The 9,951-nt window shown below is 55.5% G+C and overlaps 1 long non-coding RNA gene across 2 annotated transcripts; it reads right to left on the bottom strand.

The window, feature by feature from the left end:
* Positions 1-464: 464 nt before the first annotated feature.
* Positions 465-9,105, bottom strand: LOC148056051 (uncharacterized). 2 transcript variants are annotated; one of them, XR_015704014.1, is made up of 3 exons: positions 9,036-9,105; positions 8,244-8,401; positions 465-717 (listed from the first exon to the last, which is right to left on the bottom strand). It is a non-coding gene; the product is annotated as an uncharacterized LOC148056051 (long non-coding RNA). The 2 variants fall into 2 exon arrangements; XR_015704013.1 differs by lacking the exon at positions 465-717 and having other exon boundaries at positions 8,052-8,401.
* Positions 9,106-9,951: the final 846 nt, after the last annotated feature.

Below are 9,951 nucleotides of genomic sequence, written 5' to 3'. Positions count from 1 at the left end.
AGCACACACAGGTGTGCGAGGGGTGGCTGAGACACCCTCCGAGGGATGGCAGAGACGCAGGGGGGGGTGAGAGTGCATCCCCCAGGGCTCTGGCTTGGCAACCAGAGCAGAGCAGCGAGGAGCATCCCCATCCCAGGCCAGGCATGCGCCAGCTGCTGCTGCAGCGCCTGGTGCTGGCACTAATCCAGCCTTGCTTGCAATCACGGGGTTGCAAGCCTGAGGTGTTCTCAGCAATTATATGTCACCCCTAACGATGTCTCCAGTCAACTGCAGCGTCATTACCAGCTCAGCACAGTGTGTGAGCAGGACAGCTCTGTTCCCTGCCTGCTGACACCAGCAGTCTGTCCCAGGGACCCAGCCCTCAGGGACACTGTTAGCACCAGTGCCGCACTGTTAGTACTGCATAGGCTAATTAATAGTGACCACGTCACTCAGCTGGCGCTGGCCTTAATGACCCCATCCCAGGGCCATCCATCCCAGCCCAGTCCTGGAGTCATGCTCTTCATCTCCATGTTGTGTGGGATTTTGTGTCACCACCTGGTGAACCGCTCAGCACCAGGCTCCTTGTTCAGGTGGGTGGCTTTGACATTTGTGGGTATTCACCAGACGGAGGCCATGGATGATTTCCAGGTCAGGGGACGCCCGCAGAGAGCTCGGCTGGGATTACTCATGGCTTGCTGCTTGTGTTGTGCAAGTGGCATCACTCCTGCTTCCTGGCTGGGTGACAAACAAACAAGATGAGACCACGCAACACCTACCACAACCCAGGAGGACGTGTGTGTGTGTGTGGGGGGGTGTTTCTTCAGCAATAAGGAAGATCTCTGGCAGTTTCTTTGAGTGAGACAGAGGCCAGTTTCCTCCTTTGACAAGACCGGTGCCTCTGCGTGAGGCAGGCTGGGGACCTCTGCCCTGCACGGGGGAGGTTCATAAATCATTGGTGACTTCCTCAGCCCTCCTCTCACCAGAGCCAGGTCCTTGTGGAAGTGCTCCAGGAGGGTCTTTGTGGACCTGCTTCTCCTCCTCCTCCTCCTCCTCAGAGATGTTCCATGCCAGCATCAAGAAGTCATCAAATAAACAAAGATAAGACTCTTACTCTGCTGCCCGTGTGAATCATCATTGGGTCCCACAAGGGCATCAAAGGAAAATGCTCCATTTTCCTAGACCTTTGCATCCACACTAAAAAAAGAAATCCTGGCTGTCCCCTCGCCCTTGCTCTCAGCTCTGCTGGCGGTGCTGAGCTGCCAAAGCCCCAGCACAAGCAACCTTCGCCAAGCATCTGCAGCCAGTGCAGAAACACAGAATTAACTGTGCTTTCAGCAGTCTTTGCTGCTTTTTTCTGCATGCCTTTTTTTCTGCATGCCTTTTATTCTGCAGAGGCACTTACACACAGGGGAGAAGCACTAGTGGGAAAGGCACCCCGAGGAGGGGCTGGCCAGAGGGGAGGAAAGAGCATTCGCAGCAGGGAAGTGACCTGAACGCCATCGGCTCGGGGACCTGCCGCTCTCCTGCACAGCCCACGCAGCTGAGCCAGGCTGGCAGGAGAGCAGGGCTCTGGGGACTCAGATGGCTTCAAACCCCAGCAAAAAAGCCCTTGTTCATTGCTGCGAGGCAGCAGGAGCAGCCTGTGCACCGTGGGGAGCACAGCCCCGGGGAAGCGAGGGCCTGAAATGCTGCTCTGAGACCTGCAGCTTGTTACAAGGGGATTAAAGAAACTGCTCCTGGAGCAAAGCACCAGCACTGGGGCTGAGCTGGAGTAACACACCTTGTCTGGGGAATGGGCCACCGCTTTCCGCTGGCCTCCTGTTTGACATAGCAGGCCAGCCTGCAGCCCTGGGCAGGTTTTACAGCTGTACAAAAGGATAATGAGGGGTCTTGCCGCCAGTGCATCCCTAGTGTGACTCTGCCTGGCCAGTCTCCTCCACCAACATCTCTGTCCTGGCTTTTAAGTGATGGCTTTAAAAACTACCCATGTTAAAGAGCCCGTCTGCCATCGCAGTGTGCTGGGCAGCGGCAGCAGCCGGCACGGAGCTCCTGCCGGGCGCGGGAGGCGAGGCAGCGCAGCAGCCAGCGTCCTCCACTGCCTCCGAGACCAGCAAACATCCACTGCTTGCTCCCGTCGCAGGGCACATGTGTTGCAGCATGACTGATGTTTGTTCTGTACCAACCCAGGAGCTGAAATAAATTGCAGCTATACAATGAAGAGGCACTTTATTGCTAAGGCATTAGGCAAAGCTAATGTAATCTGAACTGATATTGAATACAAATCCTTGACTGTGAGTCACCCTGCTTTTACATTGTGTTCTGCGGTGGAGGAGCAGCATGCCATCAGAAAGCCAGGCATTAGAAAAAATAAGAAAGGAATATGCTTTTCTTTCTCCCTGTGAAAGACAGCTGCAATGACGGCCAAATCACCCAATCATTGCATTAATTAATAAGTATTTGGAGCCTCCTGAGATTGACTGGATCGTTATAACACCAAGTGAAGCCTAAAGAGAAAGAACTCCTGGGGGAAGACGGTGCTGATTTCATGTTCACTTTGGCTCTGCTCACTTGCAGAAAAAGCCTATCAAAGCCCAAGCAGTTTGGGAGCCCATGGAGGTGAAGAGCCCACATTTTTCCTGGATGATTCATTCCCGCAAGTGGCATGAGACTTTACAACCAGCTCCTGTTCTTTCTGACTTAATCCCAACACAGGGCCAAGTTGCTGTGCTGGGACAGAGCTGCAGCGTAAGGACGCCGGCCCTTCTGCCCTGCACAGCGCTCCTGCCACGCTTCTGCAATAACCCCTCCCCAGGGAACCACCCGTGGTCCCTCCCTACTGCTTTCCCCCATGCCCAAAGCCTGCTGCCCAGGCTGAGGGAGCTTTATTTTCCCCAGCCCAGCCCAGAGGCAGGCCCTCTCACTCCCTCCCTGAGACCAGAGCTGAGGAGCTGGGATCCTGCTCAACAGAACATTTGTTTTGCACAAGATGATTACAGATGCCATGTTTGTGCATGATGCACAATTAACAACCATAATAGCGCTTCATACTGACGGTGCATCGTTCATCTCTGGATATGAATGCGTTTTTGCAGACATTGATTAATCAAGCCCCTAAACACTCCTGCAAGGCAGGTACTATCGATGCACACAGTGTTAGGTGAGATTTAGAGTCAAGCATAGCCTTGTGCTGAGTTAGGAAATTTCTGCTGCTCACCATACCTGAGGTCAATACTAATGCAGTCCTCAATCCCACAGCGAGCTGGAGACTGAAAGTCTTCCTTCCAGTACGGCCAAGAACATTTCCCTGCTTAAGCTCTCACTTTCCCTTTAACTTCTTGTTTCGAGACCAAGCAAACTTGAGTAAATGAAAATGGTGTCTCTGGTCCACCAAGGCCAAGAGCCCCAGAACATGCCCAACAGGCAGGCAAAAGCCCAGCAGTGATAAAGGGCAGAGTAAACCTCCACTCAGGGGCCACTCACACCAAGTCTCAGTAGCCCCAATTCCCTGCATCCAGGGAACCCTGGAGACAGCCTGCTCATCCTCTGCATCCCTACAACAGAAATTCTTGAAGTGTGCCAAGAAAATAAAAATGATCCCAGAAAGAAAAATCAAAATACCTCCCACTCATGTATTGGATCATCACCTTGTCAGATATCCATGCTGTGAGCACATGGGTATGAAATAACCATGAGCGTTCAAGTGCAGAGATGGCTCTCCAGCACAACGAGGTGTCATCGCTGGCTGCAGGCACGCTGCCAGCCCTGTGACATCCCTGGCTGCAGGCACGCTGCCAGCCCCACGACAGCCCCCGTGCAGCCCAGACCCCTGTGGCAGGTGGGTCTGCAGCAGCAGCCATGGCCAGCACACGTTTCATGGCCAGCCACCGAGCCCAGCGCTGATGCCACCTGCATGCACTGAAGCTGTTTTGCATCATGGGAGGCTGGGAGGCCAGCGCTGGCTTGTGTTTCCAACTTGCCACTGCCCTAGTCAAGTCCTTTCACTTGCCTTGTGAGCACCGTCACGGATCAGCTGGGATCATCCTGCTTTGGATCACCTCATCAGTTCCTGCTGGGCAGAGCTGGAAGCAAAGCACTGCTCTCAGCTGTAGGGAGACAGCAACCTGAGCCTTGTGCTGCACCCCAGCCCCTGCCTGGCGTCTCCTCCCAGTGTACCGGGGACCCCATGTGCACCGACGCCTGCAAGCTGCCCGTGCTGGGGCTGTTGAACACGCCTGCTGTTTCCCCTGGCTTTGGGGAAGAAGGAATGAACTGTGCCTCGCGCTGCCAGCAAAGCCTATAGCAAAGGCAATAAGTCATCTGCTCCTCTCCCTCGCAGTGCACCCCTGTTTAATGAGACTATCCATCACTGGGGTTTTTTTTAAGCTATCAGCATGGTTCAGGGTGAAAGACTCAGCCATCAGTCACGGGGACCTGTCAGTGTCTGAAGACGAAGGCAGAGGCACCGACTGCTTCCCAGGGCCCAGAGCAGCATTGCACTGAGCCCCCCCGAACCCCCCACCTCTGCGATTTGGGGTGTAAGCACAGTGCTTCACCTCACCAACGGCACAGCCAGTCCCAGAAAGGCATCTGCTGCTATGCCATGGTGCTCAAGGATTTCTGAGCAGAGACCACTAATCCAGAGCCCGGGATGGGCCACCTTTCTGGCTGGGCCAGTGCTGCAGCGCAGGGAAAGCTGCGTGCAGTGAAAAGCAGCCTCTGCCAGGGCCGTTCAAGGCTGCATACTGAAAAGGTCAGGCTGACACAGTGCAGTCTCTCGGTAAATGATCCCCCAGCCCCGCAGCGGTACCAGCCCCGTGCCATCCCTCGGCTTGTTTATTTTCTCTCTTGAAAAACACCGGGGGAAGGGAAGCAGAGCAGCTCAGAAATGGGAAGGCGCAAGGGCAGTGGGATGAAAGGGGATGAAAGCAGATGGCAAGATGGGGAGGGACCAGAAATACCTGGAAGGCTTGAAGAGCAGAGAATCGGTCTAACATGCGAATAAGTGCATTTTCCACAGTGCTGCGCACCGCAGGAGGACAGGCAGGGGCTGCCTGACCGGTGTCTCCCGCACCATGAAATCAATCCCACCCAGCACACACAGGCATTTCTGCTGGAAACCACCGATCGTTCCGCCAGGAATCCTTCCTGGGTCTCGCTAAGCCACCTCTGATCAACACCCACAGTTTGCGAATGGAATTAGAGCAGTGATGAGTAAATTGAGACCTTTTTTTCAGTGTGGAAAAGAGCTTACGAAAGTGAGAAAATGCCAGGAATGACTGAGTTTTAAGGAGGTGGGGGACATGGCGGTAAGCCAAAAGGAAGCTTGCACAGAGCAGCATTGGTAGCAACACGGTTCTCCGGTGTGCAGCCTGGCGCTGCACGCTGAAGACAACAGCCACAGGGACCACACACCATTGCAAGTTCATGTGTAAATAGCAATTTGTGACAGCACACAAGCATCGCTCCATAACATCCTTGAAGCGCAGGCTCAGCAATCCTCAAAGAGATGTGTTCAATGAGTGCTGAGTTTTGCAGGGTGCAGGAGCAGCCTTGGCCAGGGCACGGGGAGCTCCCACCCACCCTGGTGCACAGCCTTTGCTTGTAAAAGCCGGTTAAGCAGTTGTGCAGCATGGCTGGCATTGCACAAGAAACTGCAGCCCTGACCCCCTCCAGCCCCTGCACCGCCGGCAGTGCCCCGGCACACAGGGAGCAGAGCCTGGCTCAGCTCACCAACACTCACACTGGTGCAGCAGGGCTGGAGCACAAGCTCGTGGGCACATCCCAGTCCAACAGGCGACAGCAGGACTGGCCTGAATGGCCTGTCCCCACCAGCTGCAGGGCAGAGAGCTGGACCACATGGAGCCAGCACGTTCCTTGAGGTTCGTGGGTCCTGTGCAGCCCCTTTTGCCAACAGCCAGGCTTTGCAAAGGCCACTGAGATGTTCCTCAAGGCACTGGGGCACGCAGCAGCCTTTGCACAAGAGGAGCTCACCAAAAGGGAGAGCAGGAGAGGGCCCACCAGGAGCCGGCAGAGGTGTGCAGTCCCCTGCGTGCCTGCCCAGAGCTGAAGGCATTCAGGGCGTTGATCCCCCACGCACTGCCCTCCCCTTCAGCCCTCTCGTGCCATTGGGGCTTTTACCAGCTCTGGGAAGAAGGGGAACAGGACCCTGGAGTTAATCCAGGAGGCAGTCCCTGCCTTGGGCAGAAAGGCTCTTTGAGGATGCTGGAGAGCATCGTACGTGGGCTCTTAGACACAGGGGAGCTTTTGGTGATCATGGAGGGCTCTGCAGGCACAGAACAGAGACAGCACTAAGTAGGGGCATGTACACTGCACAAATCTGCCACCACATGTACAGAAAAGGAAGCAAAGGCAAAGGCTTTACAAAAAGCCTTAATTTTTGGAGAATCATATGAGAAAAATCACTGTCCATGGTTACAGACGTTACATTATTGGTGTTACATGCTCAAGCCCGTGGCTCCAGGCATGAAGGCTTATACAGCTCATCCTCTCATCATCCTCAGAGCCAGGAAGCCATGAGTGTGGCTGGGGAAGGTCTCCATGACTCAGGGCTGTGTCATCCTGCCCAGTGATCACCCCATCACACCCTCATGTGCATGCAGCCCAACACACAACCTGCCAGGGCCGGGCCCTGTGAACAGTCAGGACACATCACATGAGTTCATACATGATGGGGACACCTGCAGGTGTCTCTGTGCTCACACACACAGTATACACACATCCATACATGCTTGCATTCAAGCTCTGCTCTTCTGGGTTCACAGGTGTCTAACCTGTGCCTCTATGCATAACTTTACATCGTAGGCTTACCTTGGGAGGGGGAGCTGTAATTATGGAAATGGTGATTACATCTAACTCTTGCAGAATTAGCACTTCACTTGAAACAGCAATGACTTCATCCCCAGACCCACAGTTTTCCAGGTGGATGTCAGCAGAAGCCAGATCAATTTGTGACTGTCCCTGACTACAGGCCATAACCAGAATCAGAGGGGCATGTCCCAGACCACAGAGCTGGAAGGGGCTTCTCTGACTCTGCCCCTCACACCCCCACACAAAGCCCCCAGCAGCTGTATGGCTCATCTGAGGGCCTGAGTTGCTGAGCAGTAATTCATTATTTGCTCAAAATAAGAGCTCAAGAGCCTGAGAGGAGGTTGCATGGAAGCATCTTTCAGCCTGGGACAAGGGCATGCACCAGCACTGCCAAGGGGCCAATGCTAATTAACACAAAGTCATTACAACCAGAGCATACAGAGCTGGAGTCCCCCAAATGAGAGACTGAATATGCTTTGGACTGGGAAGACCACATGTTTATTCCAAATTTGAGCCTTTCTGAGTGCACATCTTGCCCAGCCCTCTCCAGCCTCCTCATCTCCATCACTGCCAGATCTAACCCTGGAGCGGTGAGTGGAGCCATCACCCCCGGGAGCACCACCACCATCCCTCCGGGATAGCCTGGAGAGGCACCTCGCCCTGGAGCCAGCTCATCTGGGGGCTGCCAGCCTCCCTCCTTCCGATCCCCCTGTGTAATAACACACTGCCACACTTGACAGCTTCCCTTATCTGCTGCCAGGCTGATCAGTTCTGGCTGTAATTTCATGCTGTTATAAGCAATCACACTTGTAAAGCAAAAATCATGGCTGTGTTTCATAGCAGAGGATGTGAAGTCGGCTTTTAAGCGCTGGAGAAATCCCGGCTGGCAGCTCCTCCCTCCATCCCTCCGTCAACACCAGCTAACCCCAGTGCCTGGGCATCCCCACAGCCACCCCCCCCACACACTCGCTCCCCGCTGCGCTCAGACCCTCTTCCCCATCCCAATCCCTCGGGCTTTTGCTGAGGCAGCAGCTTGCAGCACGCACACAAGGGCATGCAGAGATGTGCTCGGGAACGATCTCGGCATGCAGACGGAAAGACAAAGGACTCTGGGCAGCATCAGAGCCACACGCATGCTTTGCATTCGCCACAGACAACACATGCAATCATCACTGAGCCCTGACCAAGCCCGGGGCAGCACACAGGCTCTGGCACAGCAAGAAGTACAAATGTATTAAAGATGTCGGTGCAAAACTTTGCTTTTATGGCAGGGGACTTAAACAGCAGAGTGCTGCTTCTCTCCTGAGCCTTCACTAGCCTTTTGCTGTGTCTCAAATCAGTCCTTTTGCACAAAGATGCAATGGGCAGGTCGTTGGGATCAGAAACCACCTTCCCCTCAAAACCAAGCACTTCTCCCACGGGATGAATCTGACCTTGGAAAGGCACTGCCTCATCTTCCCTGGGCTGGTGAGAGCAGCGGGGACCAGTCGAGACACAGGCAGGCGGTGAGTGATCCTCCAGCTCCCATCACACCCGCCGCAGGGAGAAGACGGGAGCTGGGAGAGCTGAACTTCCTGAGGGCCAAGCAGGGCTATTTTTAGAAATAAAAGAGAGGTTTAAGACATTTGCAGCTGTGTTTTATAACAAGCCATTTGCAGACATGCCTATAGGGAAGGATTGCCCCAGGGAGACAGCACCAAACTGAAACCCTGTGGCTCAGGGCTGGGAAGGATTGCGCCCTGTGCGGACCCTGGCCCCGAGGCCGCCCCAGCCTGGCATAATCCACCGTGCCCCTGTGGGAAGCCAAGCACTTGCTGGGGATGGTCCCATGCTGCCCTGGGTTCTGGTTACAGCAGGGAGAGCAGCCAGCACCGGGCACCCTGAGTTTGCTCCGGGGCCCTTCCCACCCATGCTCAGTCCTCACACAGGCAGCACACGGGTGAGGCAGCCAGGGCTCCCACCCTGCCACACTGTCCCTGGGGAGCCCGGTGTGCCACACTCCCTCCCTCACCCACCCGCCAAGGGAGCAGAGATTCCAGCAAGCACATAAGGGCATTGCTGCAAAGAGGGGTAGGAAGCCCAGCTCTGCTGACGAAGCTCTCCTTCACTCCCCACTTGGCTGCAGAGAGCTGGGATTTGGCACTCAACATCAGGACACCAACCCCCAAGCTGGACTGTCGAGAAACCCTCTCGCAAGCCAGCTCTGCTAGCACACAGCTACGCACCATTTACACAGCATCAGCCCAGCCATCCTCAGCCACTCTCCATACGCAGCCCCCTCCACACCAGCAGCCTCCTGGGAGGGGCAGCCCCAGCCCTTTTTAATGGCTCTCAGGAACGAGCCCCAGGTGGACACGAGCATCCCCAGCCAGGCTGTGTCCCAGACCTGCCTCTCAGCTCCGAAGCATCCTCTGTGCTGTGCCGGTGCCAAGGAGAGGGTGGTCAGGCAGCAGCCATCCCGCAGGGGAGCTCAGGCAGTCACAGCCTGGCCCTGCTGCCGTTTCCCGACAGCCCTTCACCATGCATGTCTTCATCAACCCCGGGGCTAATGCTGGCATAGCTGAGTTATCCCCTGCACACTCTGCACAAGATGGCACTGTGTCTGCTGCGGGGTAGATGCACGATGACTTCTGGGCACAGCATGCCATGCACCCACAAAACATCCCCGAGCACAAGACACAGCGCATGGCTCTGTGCCAGCTGGACACAAGGCATGCGGGGGCAGAGAGCTCCCCACTGCTCCCCGCTGCAGAGTCTGAGGAAAGGAGCATGAATGATTCCTGCAGAGCCAATTGTGCCTTGCACCATGTAGCGCAGCCCTGCGCAGACACCTTGTTAGACAGGCAGAGAATGTGTCGTGTGTTTTGGGAAGAAAACAAAACTCCTTATGGCGTTCTCCATCTGGACTGAAAGGTTGCCTGGAAGGAAGGACAGCCAAGTGTGCAGGGCACCGTACCAGGGCGAGCGAAACCCGTCCCACTTCCAGCCCAGCCCCCCGACACGGCTCTGCTTCCCATCCCTCCGCACCGTGTGCCACCGACTCCCACCAGTGTTGGGAAGAGGGGCTGGGAGCCCTGGGACACAGGCTCAGTGGGAAGGCACCATGGCTCTGCTAGCCAGGTATCGCAGGGGAGAGGATGC

This window comes from Nipponia nippon, unplaced genomic scaffold (assembly GCF_047370975.1).
Source record: "Nipponia nippon isolate SJK-2023a ecotype South Korea unplaced genomic scaffold, ASM4737097v1 scaffold_18, whole genome shotgun sequence".
In the NCBI taxonomy this organism is placed as follows: Eukaryota; Metazoa; Chordata; class Aves; order Pelecaniformes; family Threskiornithidae; genus Nipponia; species Nipponia nippon.
The sequence above is the reverse complement of the archived record's forward strand: the minus strand, read 5'-3'. Positions and strand labels throughout refer to the sequence as shown.